Raw genomic sequence first — 17,908 nt, 5'->3', positions numbered from 1 at the left:
TTATAAGGTTCCTCTTTTGTCATATAGTTTCTCCCATAATAGTCCATTCAGGGGCAGGGAACTCAGAGCAGAATAGCTGTTCCATGCAACCTCTTACTCTCTTGTCATCAAAAGCTGGTGAACCTTTCCAGCAGTGTAACCAGAAGAGCATAAACTGGAAAACAAGAAAAACAAGAATCTACCCAATCTATTTCCCATCACGATTTATTGACCTATACCCATGTGCAATTGATTCACTTTCACTGGTGGGTGCTGCAGCCCTGAGTATCCCCATCCCTGCAGGCAGGACTCTCCTCCCTGGCTGTTTTGTGGCTCCCTCCCAGGTGGACAATAGTAAGGGAAGTTGTGGCTGGCCAATGAAGAGAGCACTGATAGCTGCAGACTGAAGCACCTCACGCCTAAATGCTGCTTTCTGGTTAACTAGCATGGTACAGCAGTTAAATGATCATGGCATCCATAAAAAGCTACCAGTAAAAAGTTGTACTAAGAAGGGAGATGGAAAGGGAGAGGGAGAAAGCCTTCCCACAAACGCCAAAGGTAGTTACAGAACAACAACCAAGGAAGGAGTCAAGTGTTGTGCACAGTGATAGAAAATCACTGAGAAATGCCCTGTATGTAGACCTACAAAGCTGTAAGAAACTGAGGTGAACATACAGCAGTTCTCTGGAATGCTCAAAGAACCACCCCAGAGAATGTATGAGATCATGCAGAAGTTGTTTTTCCCTTTATATGTAACATCAGACAGTTAATCCAGCCTAGGGCAAGCATTTACATACTTCTAGCCCTATGACCTGCACACCAATGCCCCACAGACTGAAGTCCTCTGGACTGGGCAAGTGAGGACCTGATAGCCCAGAAGGAGGCAATGAGAATGTCTCTGCAAAGGGTCTCACTTCTCTAGAGCAGGACAAAATTTGGAATGGCTTCTTTGGAAGAGTCCAAGCAATGTCAGCCTAGCAGCCTAGTTGTTCCCTTTCAAGACACTATCCCACAGCTGAAGTTTCAGAGTATTCATAAGACCAGCACCAACAGACTCCCTCTGCCAGTGATGTGGTACAGCGTGGAACTTGCACCTGGGTTCAACCCCAAAAGTCCAAGATTTGCAGGTTGAACCTATTTGTGAAATGCCTCTAATCAGAGAAAAGACAGTTCTGTGATTGAGCTGGTAGTCAGGGACTCAGAAATTCCAAATTCTCCCACAGCCTTCTCATTTGATCTCAAGAAATTCACTTCATCAGTCTGTCCTCTGGTTCCACTGTAAAAACTGAATTTTTTTTTTTTTTTTTTTTTTTTTTAACCTGGTTACCTGGTCTTTTAGAGCCCAAGGTCTTCTAGATGCTCTTCAGAAGTTTTCCCACTGCAGGTATGTGGTGTCCTTATATACAGGAGAGTGATTGAGGTTTTCAGTCACTACCATTCCATAAATATGTAACAGTTGCTGAAACCTAAAAGATCCCACTGAAAGCAGAGCTAAGATGACATAAGTTAAAGGTCAAGAAGCTTTTCCAGAAAAGTAAATATTCCAGAAGATATATATCTTGCTTTTTCTTAAACTAAATATTATCTCTTTCTAGTTTTGAGAGGATTAAATGTGGGTTCTAAAAATTTTAAATATTTACAGACAGACTGCCTGAGAGAGCAGCAAAATGCATATACACAGAAGTCCTTTAAACATTATCCTTCAATATTATCTCTACTAAATTATCATGTGGAAACCTTCAAATAAAATCAGGTCTTGGCAATACGGTTACAAGACTTTGTAACAAGGACATCCTTGTATGTCAAAAGGGAAGCACTTCTGCCTATGTGCTGTTTACCAAGGCCATTCAGAACCTGTGATAATTCCAGCAGAATGTAGCTCTTCTTATCCCCTGAATCAAAGAGGTTTTTATTGCAGACTCAGCAGTGTAGGGCCAGGACTTAAAGCTGAGCACTCTCATTTTATTCACCAGAGAACAATGGGAGAGACACAAAATCGTGTTCAAATATTCTAGACAGTTACACTTTAAAATAGGAAAGAAATTCCCTGCACATGCTGTGGCTTTCATTGGCTATAAATATTTCTAGTGGTCTGCAAGTTTAAGTGTGAAGTACAAAAAGGATCTTACATTTTAACACATTTACAAATGAAAGTTGCATGTCTTTCCTCTCCTGCAGACTTTTCTTATTTAGTTTTTACTCTATTTTGCCTTTACCCTTATGAAAATCTCAGATAATTTCCCATGAAAAGTACTCTTCTCTGAAAGCTAGTGTCAGTATAAATATGAGTAGTCAATTTTTTTTATTCCTGAGCTTTTTAAGTATCACAGTAGTTCAAGGGAGCATCTAGATATAGCAGCAAAGCTGGATATGGTGTTTCAGCACTTGGAATTATTTATTCCTCAAATTGCACCTCTCTGTATTAAATCATTTGAGCTGATCCATAAACATCCAAGTCTCTAAATCAGATTATTCACTTTCTATGTCTTTCTTAGTGCTGACAAAGAATTTCACATGTTCCACACACAAAGATTGCAGCATTCCCCCCATCTACTTTATGGAAAATGTATCACTGTTCAAAGCCCTAAACCAAACACCATTGGGTTTGCAAATTCAGCCACAGCTTAATCAGCTGAGAATCCTTTTGCTCAGAGACAAAAATACCCAGGGACCCTGTACTAAAACATCAGTAGTACTGGCTTTGATTTTTGTCCTTTACTGTTGTACACAAGTGAAGAAGGAAGAAAGAGATACTGAAGAAAGAGAGTGCTGAAAAAAGATGAAACTCCATCAATTCAAATCTATATTACTTATGTTCTGACAGGATTGAACTGTCTATACTAGGCAATTACCTCAATAATTAGTCCAATCTTGTCCATGGAACCTTAAGAATCACAGACCTAGAGTTGGAAACTTGACCTTTTTGTTCCCCTAGACATAGTCTATGTAAATCTTTATCATTTTCTATAAATCCTCACATATAATGTAAAGGAAATAATCTGTGCTACCATATCTGTGACCTACTTTTTTGTCCTCTTAATGCATCTTAATAAAAAGCAGGTACACCAGAGGAGAAATAAGACCTACTGGGCTCTTCAAGGACTGCAAATGCTTCATTTAAGGATTAATCTTTTCAAGGAAACAGTACTCATTGTTCCTTCTGAGCTGCCTTGGTCAAGCAGGAGGTGGCAGGAAATCATTAGGCAAAGGATACGTATGGGTCAGAGGTGGTGTTTTTGAACTATTATTTTAAAATACTTTGAACTATTTTGAAAACATTTTGGGGAGCTGAAGTACAATTGTGTGCAAGATTCTCTAGGCTGACAGAGAGCAGCCTGTTCCCTCCCCCTTCCCGTTTAGGCACTGACAACCATCTCCTTAGATCATTACTCAGTCTAGCCTGTTTTCCATGTCAGCATCAAAAGCCTCCTCTTAGCTCAATTTTCCTCTGTAGAAATTCCTATTAACACATCACTAATACAAGATCACTGACAGCCAAATCTCCCAAAAACTGCTATGAATACCACTATTTTATCTGCTTAATCCTGCTATGGAAAATAATACATTGTGGCCATTTTAATAAGCACCTTTGTGGTCAGACTGTGTTTTTCAAAAGGTTCATCAAATTATTTATTGGCAGCATCTTATAATAAAATTCCTATACTCTGGAGTAATGTATAGACCTATGGAATTTTGTCAAGACACTGACTGAATAATTATACCAAGCAAATAATTACTATACCAAGCATATGCAATCTATAGGATAGGAGGCAAAATTCACTTATTTGTTTACCACTGTTGTTTCTATCACATTTGTTGCTGCACCCTCGAAGGGGACCATCACTCCATAGCCTGATTCCCAAGTGTGGAAGAAATCAGTTCAAACCTGTCCCACATTATCCTTTCTGTCTGTCAGTCAGCTGCAAGAAGACTGCAGGAGAAGGACCAGTCTGCTGCAATACCCCTCAAAGGGCATATTTTTTTCACCTTGGTAGACACACCAGTGCACAGGGTAATGCACCAATTTCCCCTGCGTAACATGAGAGCTGGAGAGGGATGAATAAACACCAGCAGATCCCATGACTCACTTCCCTGAAGAAAAGGGTAGAGAAAGCCTAGCCCCTAGGACTAGGGGCTAGGACTATCATATCTCTTTCAGAAATCAAGATGTGTATCTTCCCCACAAGCCTGCAGAATTGCCTACCCTCGCAGATGAGAAACTCCCTGCCCTACTGTGCCTGCATGGCTTGTGAAAGGAGCACAGTCTGTGCAGGACTTAACCATTGCCACATCAAAGGGTGAATAGACTCTCATACATGCATATTTATATGCTCCCAGTCCTTCAAAACTATTTACAATTCCAAGCTTCTGTAAAAGTAATAGTTTCACACTGGCTTTGCATGAATGACAATAATAAATAGTCGTTTCTATCACTATGTGTTTGAAAATATAAGCTACAGCACATGAACAATGTGCCTGGTTGCACTTTCAGAGGTTACTACCAGTGTATCTTTTACATTCTTCAAGCAAGATGTGAAATTCATGTGGAAGCTTTAAAAGCTTACATTGAATTACTTGATTTATATTCTTCCACATACATTAATTTTTAGTACCATGCAAATATTTCTATTGGCACAGTATGCTCTACCCTGGAGAATTTAACTGGATTCACAAATTTTTACAATATCCCTCTGTAATTTAGTTCTTTCACAGTATATATTAACAGATGACTATCTAGTAAGAAAAGATTTAAAAATTGTAGTTGGGAAATTAGATAAAGGTCTATACTATTGTGGCATTGAAATACTGGAAAAAAACTTCAGATAGGATTTTAGTCTGACTACTAGCTACTGATAGACTTTTATTTGGTTTTATGGAGGGTATTGTGCACATGTAGTGACATTGGCTGCAAACTATGGTCTGAACCCAATGATCCAAACAGATCCCTTCTGCATCTATGTTCTAATAAAAATGCTGTAACACTAACAATACCACCAAAAAAAGCAAGGTTGAAGGTATCTCTTTTTTTACTTCATATAAAAACTCCTCCTTACAAATACCTACACATTCTGAGACAAATGTTGTTGGGTTTCAGTGAAAATAGAATTTAAGGTATTTTATGAAAGAGTAGCCTTTTTCTCCAAGCAAGGAATAAACAGACAGTGTTTGTTAAACCTTTTTATTCAACGTAGCAAAGTTCTTGCTCTTCTGGTTTAGTTTAATTTTCATGCTCTCTACCAAACAGGATGAGCTCAAAGCAGTCAAGCATGTATAAAGGTTAAAACACCCTTGAAAGGCTACCCTGTTCTTGCTTATAATCTCCTCCCACAACTCACAAGCCCTGCCTCTTAGCCTCTTTAGTACTGGTTTTAGGTGTGCAGGATCTCTGCATTTTTCTTTTAAGTTTCTGAAGGGGAAAATGAAAGTGTCAGTGAGGAACCAGGCTATTGAGGACCTTGCAAACAGACAGGTTTTTTTTCAAATATTTATTTTTCTCATCTTGAGGCCTCCAGGTATGTTTGATTTAAGGCACTGAAAGAGCAACCATTCCAGTGGGTAGAAACTTTTTCACTAAGCAAACAAGCACAAGGATTAGAACATTAGAACCCTAAAAGTGCCCATGTTGCACCACACTTGGTGTTAGTTAAAATTTTCCTGCTAACTAGCTCAAATGAGTTTCCAAGTCAGCTGAACAATCTCACAGATATTTTTGTGACATTCTACTAGCAGCTCTGATACATAAATGGATCTCATTAGAAAGTGAGGGCTGATTTCTAGTGATAACTTTTGATAGGTTGAGAGACATCTGCAAATATTATCTATTTACTTATTTTTGTACAAAACCTGCCCTGCATACACACATGCTTTCTTCAAATAAAAGCTATTGAGACCTATGTGTTCAGGCCTTGGTTACAGAATTGTGCAAGCAGCTTTTTAAAGGCTAAATAAACTCTTTGCATATAGTGGGCACATGAAAATGTCCTGAGGGACTGCATGATGTGTTTTAGCAACACCACTCCAAGAAAAGGCAACAGTAGCCTACAGCCAAAACCCCTTTGAATAATTTATCTGGACCATCATTGAGAAAAATGAGTGGGAAGCATGTGAAAAAAATCCCATAAAAGCTTCCTGTTAAGGGAATGAAAGCATAGTTGTTCAAGGAGCAAAAAGGACACTGATTCCCTCCAGTAACATGGAAGACATTGAAAACCATGCTCCACAATATCAAAAATACTTAATATATTCTGGTTTTATTTTTTAAGGAAGAAACATTTCAGAGATATGGTGCACCAAGCTCTTACACAGAAACAGAGGCAGGAATCCTTCACTTTTCAGTGATATATAAAAGCTAGCAGGATGAGCTTATTAAACCTCAGACTCCCCAAAACTGTTGAACCTTCACATCTTTAGCTGCCATCTTCATTCCACAGTTTCACAATTAACTCCAGCTCTTCAATGTTTCAGTATTACTGCCAGGGAAGTAGAAAATCTCTGCAGAATTCAATGCAGTATAACTCTTTTTCAAAATTCTCTGCTATTGTGATCTAAAGCTGTGCAAAACCTGTTGAAAAAAATTAAAGCCTTAAATTGTACTGTACCGACCTGGTACATTCCTATCAAGTCAAAAATATTTTCCACTTTTGGAGGAAACACACCAACTCTTGGAGAACTTTTCCCATCCAGGAGGAGTGTCAGACTGAATAGGAACCACAGAAGCCAGTAAAGGGGATATCCAACAGAGATCTGAAAGTCTGAAAAGATAGCAGTACCCCATTCTGTGGCTGCAGAGAAGGCAGAGTCCAGGGCAGCCCAAATTGCTCAGACTCATGCCCAAAGCTGGAGCAGTTCTCTGAACCTGAGAGACTTGCTGCAAACAGTTTGACAGTCAGCTTTTACTACCACACCTGATGATTTGCCTTAAGGATGTGGCCAGCATCTCCACTCTCGAGTCACCACGGCCCCAGTGAGACATGGATCTCTTGGTGAGTGTTTCAGAAAGAGCCATTACCTCTGCATTACACAACTATACTTTCTTTTCTTGAAATTTGAATATTTTTGGACTTCTACCATACCACTAATACACACCCACATGTACACAAATATGTATATGAGCACACACACACACACACACACACACACATATATATATATATATATAAATACATACATCTATATATTTTTTTTCATCAGTGGATCTCCATCATGGCTTGCCAAAGAGTGGAGCAGGAAAAGAGCAGTAGTGCTGCCTGTGTTTGCATGAGTGCTTGAAATGTCTTATAAAGTAGGAATCAATTAATTTATGTTTCGTTGTTTTGTTGTTTGTTTGGGTTTTCTTTAAGAGAGGAACACTTCAATATTGCACATTTTCTATGCAAAGTATTGCTCTCCTCACCCTACCTGAAAAATTTGGCTGTGTGCTTACTACTCCAAAGAAATTCGATTGAATTTTTTGAAGACTGACATCTTGCCCTCTTTTCCACGCTAAGAAAACAAACAAAAAAAGAGTTTGAAGTATTACAAGTGTAAAAGAAAGATATTTCTTAAGATGCCTAAAAGCAGAGCAGTGTCTGGTCCAGCAAAACATAAGCTCCAACAATGGAAAACTTATAATTAAATGTTCTTTAAATTGTAATATTTTTTGTTTAGGGCAAGCTGAAATGATGCTTTGTCTCAAGGTTTAGGTTTTTTAAGTAACTGGAAATGATGGTTAGAATTTTCATAGCGAGAGCTGAAGGAATGTGAAGATGTGAAAACAGCAAAATATGGTTTCAATATGTCAAGACATTCCCCAAGGAAACTAGATAAGGGAAATCAAAGCAAATCAAGCACAGATTGTTGGGTGATGAACAGCACAGACCTGTGCTCACTAAGTGATGCTCTCAGTCATCTCAGAAACATTTGACTTATAAAAAGAGGCAGTGATTTGGTTAGAGCAGATATGCAACAGAAAAAAAACATAGTTGGTGGTCCCAGCTTTTGCAGACTGTTGCTTTAACACAGTCAAACAGAACAAAAACCTGGTGATTTATTGTTGGGATACATTTCACTCTCTGGGCTGGATGCCATGAAGTTTAGGGTCAGGGCTCTGTGGGCTGCACTAAACATATCTCGTTCAAACTACCAGGCACATCTTACTCCTGATCTTCACACACTGTCCATTAGAGTCTCCCTGGCCCTACTCTATCCATCATTTACTGCAAGCCTCCACATATTAAGAAAGTAAAAATACTGTCTACCAAAATGTCACAGTTTTTTCACCCATGGTCAAATGCATAGCTGGCCCTGAAAATCAGAGTGTGAGAGTGAGCAAAAAATATGTCATTATGCTCTTGGGTTTACAATAGTATGTCTGGCTAGTATTTCACATCACAAACATCAATGCCTCAAAATGTTGGGACATACTCTTGCAATGCAAGTATTCTCCCTGTGTAAAGGCAGACCTGACACAATGTAAAATTTGCCTGCAAAGAGAGTGGTGAGGCTGCTGCAGCCCTGCCTGCTGTCTTGAGGTGAGGCAACAGGCAGCAGTCTCCTCTGAAAGAGGAAATGCATCCTGGGGTGTCACCACAAGGGTCAGAAAGACAGCTGAGAGAAAGCTCTGACTTCAAAACAGGACCATCAGCTCATAATGATTGGTTTTATAGTTGTTGAGTTAAAAAAAAAAAAAACCAAAAAAAAACCCCAAAAAAACAACCCACCCACCCACCCCCCAAAAAAATTCACAAAAAAATCTCCAAACCAACAAACTCTGCTAGTAAGGGATAAATTAATAGCCTTCAAAACTAGGCTTCAAAATTCCACCAGACTAGGTCTCCTGGGATAGCAGATTAATTCAGCACTGCCCTTTGAATCATTTTGGTGCCAAGATGAGATAAAACAGTGATCTGCATAGCAGGCAACTATGCATAAACTCTCCTTGCTGTGCACATCGAAACTACCCAGACTGCAACTCCAGAGTTTTGGCTAGAACTTTCTGTTGCTCTATTTACACTCACTAATTCTTTATATTAATAGAGAGACTACAATTATAGCAGAGAGTGAGATGCTAGCCAGGATTCCAGTTACAATCCTTATTTGATAGGAAGTTTATATGATTACATTCAAATTCTAGCAGAGCTACGTGGGGAGCTTTGGCAGCCTCCTGTAAAGCAGAACTGTAGCAAGAGATGTGAATAAGAGGCTCAGGCTCCACACAGCAACACTTTATCCAAATACTTGTAATCAATACCTGTTTTCTGCTGTTCTTCAGCTACTCTGTCACAGATATCACCTGCTCTATCTTCAAAAATAATTAGCACCATCAATCACATTTGCTTAAAATACAAACAGAGTAAAGGAGCTGGAAGTAATTTAACAAATGAAAAAGTTTATATATGTAATTTATATCAATACAATAGAGTATATAATTGTAGTATGTTATTCACTGTAGTATCATTATTCCTCAATCTGTGTGAAAGAGCCATGGGAACCCACAAGCTTCCTCTTCTCTGTGGCGTTTCTTAGGAGGTGTCACATTGAAATCCTCTCCTGCACCGCTGTGCTCATTAGTTTGAGGAATTCTGCAGCCAGAGGGAGTGTTGTGGCTGGTTCTTTAAGAAAAAGGCAACCCACTCTGGTGTGGCTGCAGCTTAGCCAGGAAACAGTGTTAACACACAGGGACTGCAAAGTAGCTTAATTCCAGTCTACTCCTGGTACTTTGTTGGTGTGTGGTAACGGCTAAGACTAAATACTTTTCATACCAGTGCTTTCATTGGAGAAAATATGCTATAGCTTAGGAATTCTCAAGGAATATATTAGTTCTAAATTATCAGAGATAAAACGTGACTTGTAAGTATAAAGACCAATGAATGAACATTGCACTTGGTCAAAACAGGATAAGATAAGCTAAATGTGGCACCTAGAGTCAGGTCAAATTTAGTCCGACTAACAGGCACTACATTTGAACCTTGCCCTCTTTTGTCCTCCAAAGCTCAGCAAATTCACAATGGATCATTTTCCAAGAATTCAGCTGTTTTCTTCTCCTAGCTGGAAAAACTTCCAGTAAATGTAATTTCCTGGACACTATTTGACAAACATTTTCAGCTACATTTTTTTGTCTTTAAATATCTGTAGACCTATGGAGTCGTTACAAATATGTAATTTTTATTCTCTAAATGTTACTGACTAATACAATAAAACTGGTCAGAAGCACTGTTCTCTCCCCCCTCTCCTGTGGTGGTGTTTAGCCCATTTTCATAAGAGTGCTGTAATCTGCTACATCCTGAAATTAGTTTTCTGCTAAAAATATTAAAAACCTTCACCTTTTAAAGCATCTGGTGCTGAAAGAGCTTACAAAGACTAGCCTTGACATATCATCGTGATACCAGAAATTATAAAACAAAGCAAAAGTAATGGAAAATCCAGAGGAAAAAAAACTAGTGAATTGCTTTATTTTCCTTGTTTATTTATGCATCATTCTTCTCAGCAGCATTTATTTCTGTTTTCTCTCTGTTAGAAAATATATACCAGCACCACAAGTGAAACATCTTCTTGAGTAAGGAAAAATTGGTCTCTGCAAGACAAGCTTGAGATATGTAAGAAAACATTAACAAAATGTTGAATTAATTTCAATTTAAAAGTTATTTTAGTTTTCATCATTTACTGCTGTGAGTAAAGAAATCATAGTACTAAATCTGAGAATGAAGAAATACAGAAAGTAATAAGAAAAGTTGGTGGCTACGAAAATAATCAAAATGTAAAATTTGAAACTCCTATGATTTTATGTTATTGACTGCACATGAAGTTTTGAGCTCCATTAGAGATAAAACTCCTGGAGTTATGATCAAAATTTAAACACTAGCATCAGTAAATGAAGCTAAAGAAGTATCTGCAGAGTGAAATAGCTTTGGGTTTGACCTCTAGATTTGTACAGCTGGTAGCATTTGAGAGTAAGTTTACTCATGTACAATAAAAATCTTCTAAGGAACTGAAATCTGCTCTGAAGAAACTCCAAATAATAACCCACTGTTGTTTTAAAATAGGTCCTCTCTCTAAACAGGATTTTAAGATACTGATCAAATCACTGTAGACCTATTAGAGTGTTTGGCACTTTCTTCTCTTGGACATTTCATGCTGTAATAGGAAGAGTATAAGCATGAGAGAAAGAGCCTTCCATGCGAGAAGCAACGCAGGACATGGGTGAATCTCTACAACTGTGTAGCTTTAGAGACTCCAGTCTTGTTTAAAAAAGAGGAAAAGTATGTATAGTCAGCTTAAAAAAAAAAGAAAAATGACAATCAGGATCTAAATCACATTATGTATTGGCCTATACATATAGAGAATTCAAAAATAAATATTTCAATTTGTTTCCTTTCTCTTTCAATTAGGCACTAAATGTCCACTTGGGAGTCTTGGAAAATTTTTTGCAGACAAAGGAAGCAGCTCCAAAATAAAAATGCAGTCTCTTTTCATGAGAGCTCTCCGTGTTCTCAAACAAATCCCTTGTCTGAGATAATTTGCCAGAAAAGTGTATTGGTTTTAGTATTATTCAGACAGAATTCATAGAACATGTTTTATATCTGACATTAAACTAAATTATGGTAGAACATTAAGATTACATTATAACATTTTGGCTCTCTGACAGCCTAAGGCACCTGTTCTGAATAACGTATCCTCTTGACTCTGAAGCTTGCTTTCCTTAAACTTCTACTAAATAATCTTTTGAGTGCTTAAAATAAAATTCACTGTTTCTAAAAAAAAACAAATCCCGAACTTTGTTACCTGCATACTCCTGCAAAACAAGCACGAAACAGATGAAAGTGGAGTGGCTTTATTCAGAGAAAAAGCTGTAGGAAATCACGAGTTTCCACCTCCCAAAGGTTGAGTGGCTGAAAAGGAAAGATTAATTATCCTTCAAAGGTGCCTGTTTCTATAAAGGGAGCCAAGGGTAACAAGGCTATACTTAACATGTAAATATCTGAAGGCAAGTTAGAAACCCTTCTCCTGTGACAGATTTTAACCCTTTGTTGTAACTACCTTTCTAGTACAGCTTGCAGGATTTTATTAAGTACAAATCGGATGCCTTAAGTTTTAGCTTTCATATTTTTAGATTCTGCATTGCCTCAGTGTGTGAATCTGAACTTCATATAAAGTGTCAGCAAGTTCTCTTCACAGTTTAGTTTGACAAAGCAATCCTTTTCCAGCCTGGGAACCAAGGACACAGCTGTAGCTTCGGGCCCAAGAAGTGCAAACAGCAGGGAATTGAGGAGAGCAATCTGGGAGGATGGGAATCCGTAACCTAAAGCTGAAATTGGGCAATTGACCCCAATATGTAAATGGACCAAGTCTTATAAAAGTGTGAAAACTCATCACTGTGTGTTCATCTTGGGCAGAGCCCTGGCCAGGCTCTTGTGCTCTCCAAGGTGTATCATTTGAAGGCTTTTCAATAAATACCTACTTTATCCCTCTAACTCTGTCCAGCCTCTGGTCCAGGTCAGCCTCTTTAAGCATCAAGTCAAGCACAAGATACTTCAGTAAGAACGCCCTTTCTCTATATTTTTGAAATAGACAAGTAACAAATTTAAAACCTTCCCCAATCTTTTACCAAGAAACTTCATGAAAAACTCTACTAAATTGCCCAGAAAAAGTGTGAAATCCTCCAAGACATCAAGTCAAGCAAATATCTCAGGGAAACACCATAAGTTGTTCTAATCCTTGCAGCTTGACTAGATGGTCAATAAGGCTCCCTTCCAGCTTACTTTGCATTTTTTCATGGAATAAAATAAAATACATAAATCATTAATTTTGCAAAACTTTCCAAAATCTTCAGACCCAATAAGAATGTTGTATTTTTGCTAAAGCAGATTTCCTCTAACCATACACAAATCTGTATCTATGTAGATCTCTTTCTACATCTCTGCTCCCACTGAATATGTTCCCAGAGGATTTACCTTCACAAGAAATTTTCTGGAGCAAAAATACCCCTGTTTCCATGACATTCACTGTTCCATATTAAGTTAAAGCAGTAGAGACCACACTCTCCTCCTCCAACAGATATCTTTGTTGGTATTACAGAAAAAGAATGCAGTTGTTCTATTTGTTTTTCCACTGTCTGCTTTGTCAGAAGAAATGGAAGCAAGACTGCCAATAACAACAATAAAATGCAACATTTCCTGTTCTATCTTCTAGAAGGGAGTGACACTTTTTAAAGCTCTGTTGGAAGTGTATTTGTCTAAAGACTAAAACAAAAACCAAAACTGTAGGGTTTAGGTCCCTTTAAAAGATATATCATGTGCAGTGACTAAGAAGGTCAGAAATTACAAAGAAAATCTCTGTGACAGCTCCCTTGACCACAGTTGCCTGCTCTTGCTAGTATAACACCAAATGTTCACCTTTGACAGATATAGGTGGATCATTCCCCTTTGACACAGGCTTTCCTTGGATTTCTGCCTTCTTCAATGAGAACTTTTCCTGTTTGGTCTGTACAGGTGTAAAAGTCCCTAAGGCTGAGAAGGCATTTTACAGCTCTGTCTCCAACAGATGTGTTCAAGCATAGTCCAAGATCCCACTTTAGATATGGTCCCCATACATTTATCAGGTAGCAAAAATTATTATTGGCCCCTTTATTTGGTTTGGGAGCTGATGACATAAAGGTTATAGGGTTTTTCTAGACCATGGGAACATATTAAGTATCCTTCTCTTTGTGGTGTGGCCTCTTTTCAAGCGAGGAATCCATCAAAATACAAACCTTCCTGAAGATATGGCACTTAAGAAGCAGTTTAACAGATTGCTACAGACAACAAACTAAGAGCTACCAAAAACAAGCTAATATTGGAATTAAGAAAGCATAAACAAAGAACTCTGAGGGTAGATCAAAAGCTTTTCTGGAAGAGTAAGCCCACACAGTAAGGTCTAATCTGAATCACAGCAGTAGCCATGCAGCTCTACATGAAACAGGAGGAATCAATCATAGGCAAGGTGTGTCAATCCAGGGACTGGAAGATAAAAAGTGTGCACAAGCAAGACAACACATATACACATGCGGAACCAACAACTGGACACTTCACTAAAGGAGAATCTTAGTTTGTAAAAGTGGAAGGGGTAAGCAGGTGAGGGGAAAAGGAAATGGAAAGGGAATGACATATCCAGGTCTATTCAGCCGCCTTCTGACACAAAACCTGGCCTCCATTCTTCCTCCCAAATGTTCTGCTCAGGGAAAATAAAATTAAGGAAAAAAAGATTCAGACACTAAACAGGAAATAACATGTTCCTCTCCATTCTATTCTGTCGTCCCCCTACTGTGTTTGTGTGTCTGTCTTAAAAGAGCAACCTCCCACTGTAGAGGACTAATGATTCTTTGCTTGTCTTGAGTGCTGTTGCCTCTTTCTTGTTGAGTGGTCCCTCAATACACAGGTGTGACACAAAAGCCCATTCTCCATTAGATAAGGAATCACTCCAATGCAAGAAGCAGATATTGGTGGGGTTTGGTTTGGGTTTTGTATGCCTGGCGTTTTGTTTGTTTGTTTCTTCTCTCTCAACAAAGTGTACTGAAACAGAAAATAATAATAAAAAAAAAAGCCCCAAAAAGTACAAGTTTACTTTCTTCTAAAAGTACTTTCTTCTGACTACCCAGATCAGAACAATTTGTCATTTAATGGCTATTGGACTTGAAACTTTGAATTGCAAGTAAATGAATGAACACATGAACACTGCACCTTCCTTCTATGAATGAAGGGCAGGTGGATTGGATCACATTTTCACTGGTCAAAAAAAGGAGCAGCACAAATGCAAAGGAGGACAGCATTGAAGCGAGGTCACAATTACTGTCCAAAAAAACTGTTCATTTTTCAGCTGTCACAACTCCCATTCAGCCAGATGTTATTTCTTTTTCATTGTCCTTAATGGCTGTCTTGTAAAAGAGAATTGTCTGGATTTTGGCTTTTTGATCTCTTCCTAAATAAACATTTCTGAATGACCATTTCAAGTGTTTTGGAGAAAGCTTGGAGTAAGCCAGCAGCTTTTTTGTCAAATCTGTTGTGAAGTTAACATACAAGTCATTCTGCATATCAAAGCAAAAGGATTTGATGAAGAGTCCAGCTGTCGTGTTCCTCATGTCAAAAGCATAATTTTCTTTTCAGATTCTACAACACAGCCTCAGGATTCCAGTATCAAACTTCAACTTTTGCACAAATTAATTTTTACCAATATATTGTCCTTTGTTCATGACCATCTTTAATGAGTTTTGTTTTTCTTCAGTGAAGAGGAGGAAGCAGTGAAGTGACAAACTTCAAAACAAAGGCACCATTTATATATGACACTTTATATGTTAGAAGAACTTGAAGAACTCTTTGGTTCAAAGCCAAGCATTCAGAGTTTGAGGAAAGCCAGAATGAAAACTGCCTGGACAAACCTAATCAGGCAATACAGGCTTTTATTACATGAATGCACACAATCATTTTCTGTTCAACTCCCATTGCCACTTGGGTACTGTGTTGTGCTCACTGCTGTGCATTATGCACAACCTGGGTTTAACTCCCTAGAAAGAATTTCCTTGGGGGATTGTTTTATTGGCATTTCTCATCTTTTTCCTCCTCAGTTCAGATTTCCCCCCTGTTTTTGATCCCACCAGCTTCTGCCTCCACCACAGGGGTAAGGTGGTTGTAGCAGACACTAGTTTTGCTTTCTGTCCCAGTATCCAAACTTGAACAAAGTACTTATGTCCAGACTACACATGAGGTATCATTTTCAATAGGAGCATTAATTTAATGGACCAGATGAAGGAAATATACCCAAATATGCTATGGAAAACATCTGCTAACTCCAGCTCTTCCTGGGGACAAGGAAGAAACTGACTGCTGATCAGGAATAACAGGCTGCTGAGCTCTGAAAAGTTCCCCAGCTGTTTTTAAATGACAACATCTCAAAGGTGAATTGGGGCAGATAATAATGAGGTGTACATAAAAGACAAACTTCAAGCCTCATTAAAGCATAGAACAGTAAAACTTCCCAAATGGAAAGAAATGCCAGAATTATTATCTTACCCTCAGACAAGCCTGATTTTTTCCAAATATAAAATATAAAACACAACCTAAGGCAAAGCTATGGCATGGAAAGTTTTAGTCCTATCTTGCAAAAAACTAAAAGCAACTTTAAAAGTAAGGTTAAAAAGAGTTTGATGATGAGAAACATCAAGCAGGTTTATCCATAGATAATACTACTGAGTTTGCTTGCCAAATCTTACAATACCACTAGTGATTTCTTTTCTTATGTGCATGAAGGCTTTTTTCAATAAAATTAAATTCAAATAAAGCAGACATTTTAGTATGACCAGCCCATTTCTACATAATTTTCTAGTTCCTGATCAGCTCTGTACGCCCTACAAAAGCTCAAAATCCAGTAGCTGTATTGATTTAGCAACAAGTAAACATGTCACAGGTTTTCACATTTTGAGCCAACCAGTCACATATTATAGTTTATTTCTCCAGTGCTAGAAGGGTACTTAGATCTCTACAACAGTAAAGCAGACCTTCATTGTAGCCCAAAGACTGTATAGCCTAGTTTGGCCCCAAATATTTTTCTATTGGGTAAAAATCCTGCCTAAGAAACCCATCTCAGCCCACACTTCTAATAGAAAGGAGAAAGTTCATTGGATCACCATCATGTGTGTTTATATCAACCATGTGGGTAATGGACCATTTGAAAACCATTTGAAACCTGGCACTTCATCTGGAAAACCAAAACTGGCTGACATTGGGAAGAGGACTTAAAATCCCCAGAATTTCACCAACAAACTCTATTTCAATTTTTCTTTGGCTTAGCATATTTTCTTGCCCTTTTTTTTCTGTTTAGTCTATAAAATTTAGTGGGATGACAGGGTCATTTTTAGTCACAATCTATTTGCATGCCATACAACGAGTGTCATATTGCCTGCTAGATAATGACTTGTCACTATTCCCAGGCAAGTTTTCCTTCTCACTAGAGTTAGTTTCAGTAGGAGCCAAGTAATCTCATGGCCTTTTTGAGGTGTGAGAAGAAAGTGTCACAGGCATCCATAGCCATTTCTTCCTGTTTGCCTAATTTTCAGAGAGAAAAGCACAGCCTAAGAACACTAGATACCACTGTCTCATGGCCATTATTTAGGCAGTACATATAAGGCTCTGTAAAAGCCTGAGGTGAATGGCAGGTGCAGTCCTTCAGCTTGTGACAAAATGCTGTGAAAGATTCACATTTCAGAGAAAGCTTTCACAAGGTGTGAATTGGAAAGCCTTCACAGCATAAAACCTGCACACCTAAAGAACCCCTGTGGGGAAGAATGTAATGAACAGGGGATACCTTAAGATAAAGTGCAAGGGTACTTAGCCAAAGCTTAGAGATTGTGCTTTAAGAGAACATTAAGTAATGTTTGATTTTATTTGATATTATTTCTACAGATATGTATTTACCTCTAGTCCTCTGCAGGCACAAGTCTAAAATACTGCTGTTTTCTACTAGCCAAGCACCCTATAATTCAGTCTGGAATGGAAAAATAAAAGTGTTTTACCGGTGATGACCTACATTTTTGGAAGAAAAATGTCTAAAGAAAACAGTAGGCTAAAGAAAAATAGTGTCATTTCTTTCTTATCTGTCTAAAAGTCATTGTAGTCATCTCTTGCTGAGTCAGCTTGCCTTTTATGAAAATAAGAACAAAAGGGCAGATTTGTAAATGGTTGCTTTATCATTGAAGCCAACACCAGCAGTAGGGTTCTAGACAGAAACTCACCAAAATCAAAGCTTAATGCCTGCTTTTACTTTTTGTAGCAATAAATGGAAGTACATCTCTAAGAAAATCTTCTTGAATCTGTTTGTTGACAATGTTTTTGAATGACAGCTAAAGGGCTCAAGCAGGAAACCTCCACTGTAAACTGAGCCATCAGGGCAGTACCGACCTACCTAAATGTCAAGTGAAATTATT

This window comes from Serinus canaria, chromosome 3, assembly GCF_022539315.1.
Source record: "Serinus canaria isolate serCan28SL12 chromosome 3, serCan2020, whole genome shotgun sequence".
NCBI lineage: Eukaryota > Metazoa > Chordata > Aves > Passeriformes > Fringillidae > Serinus > Serinus canaria.
This window is presented reverse-complemented; position numbering follows the sequence as displayed.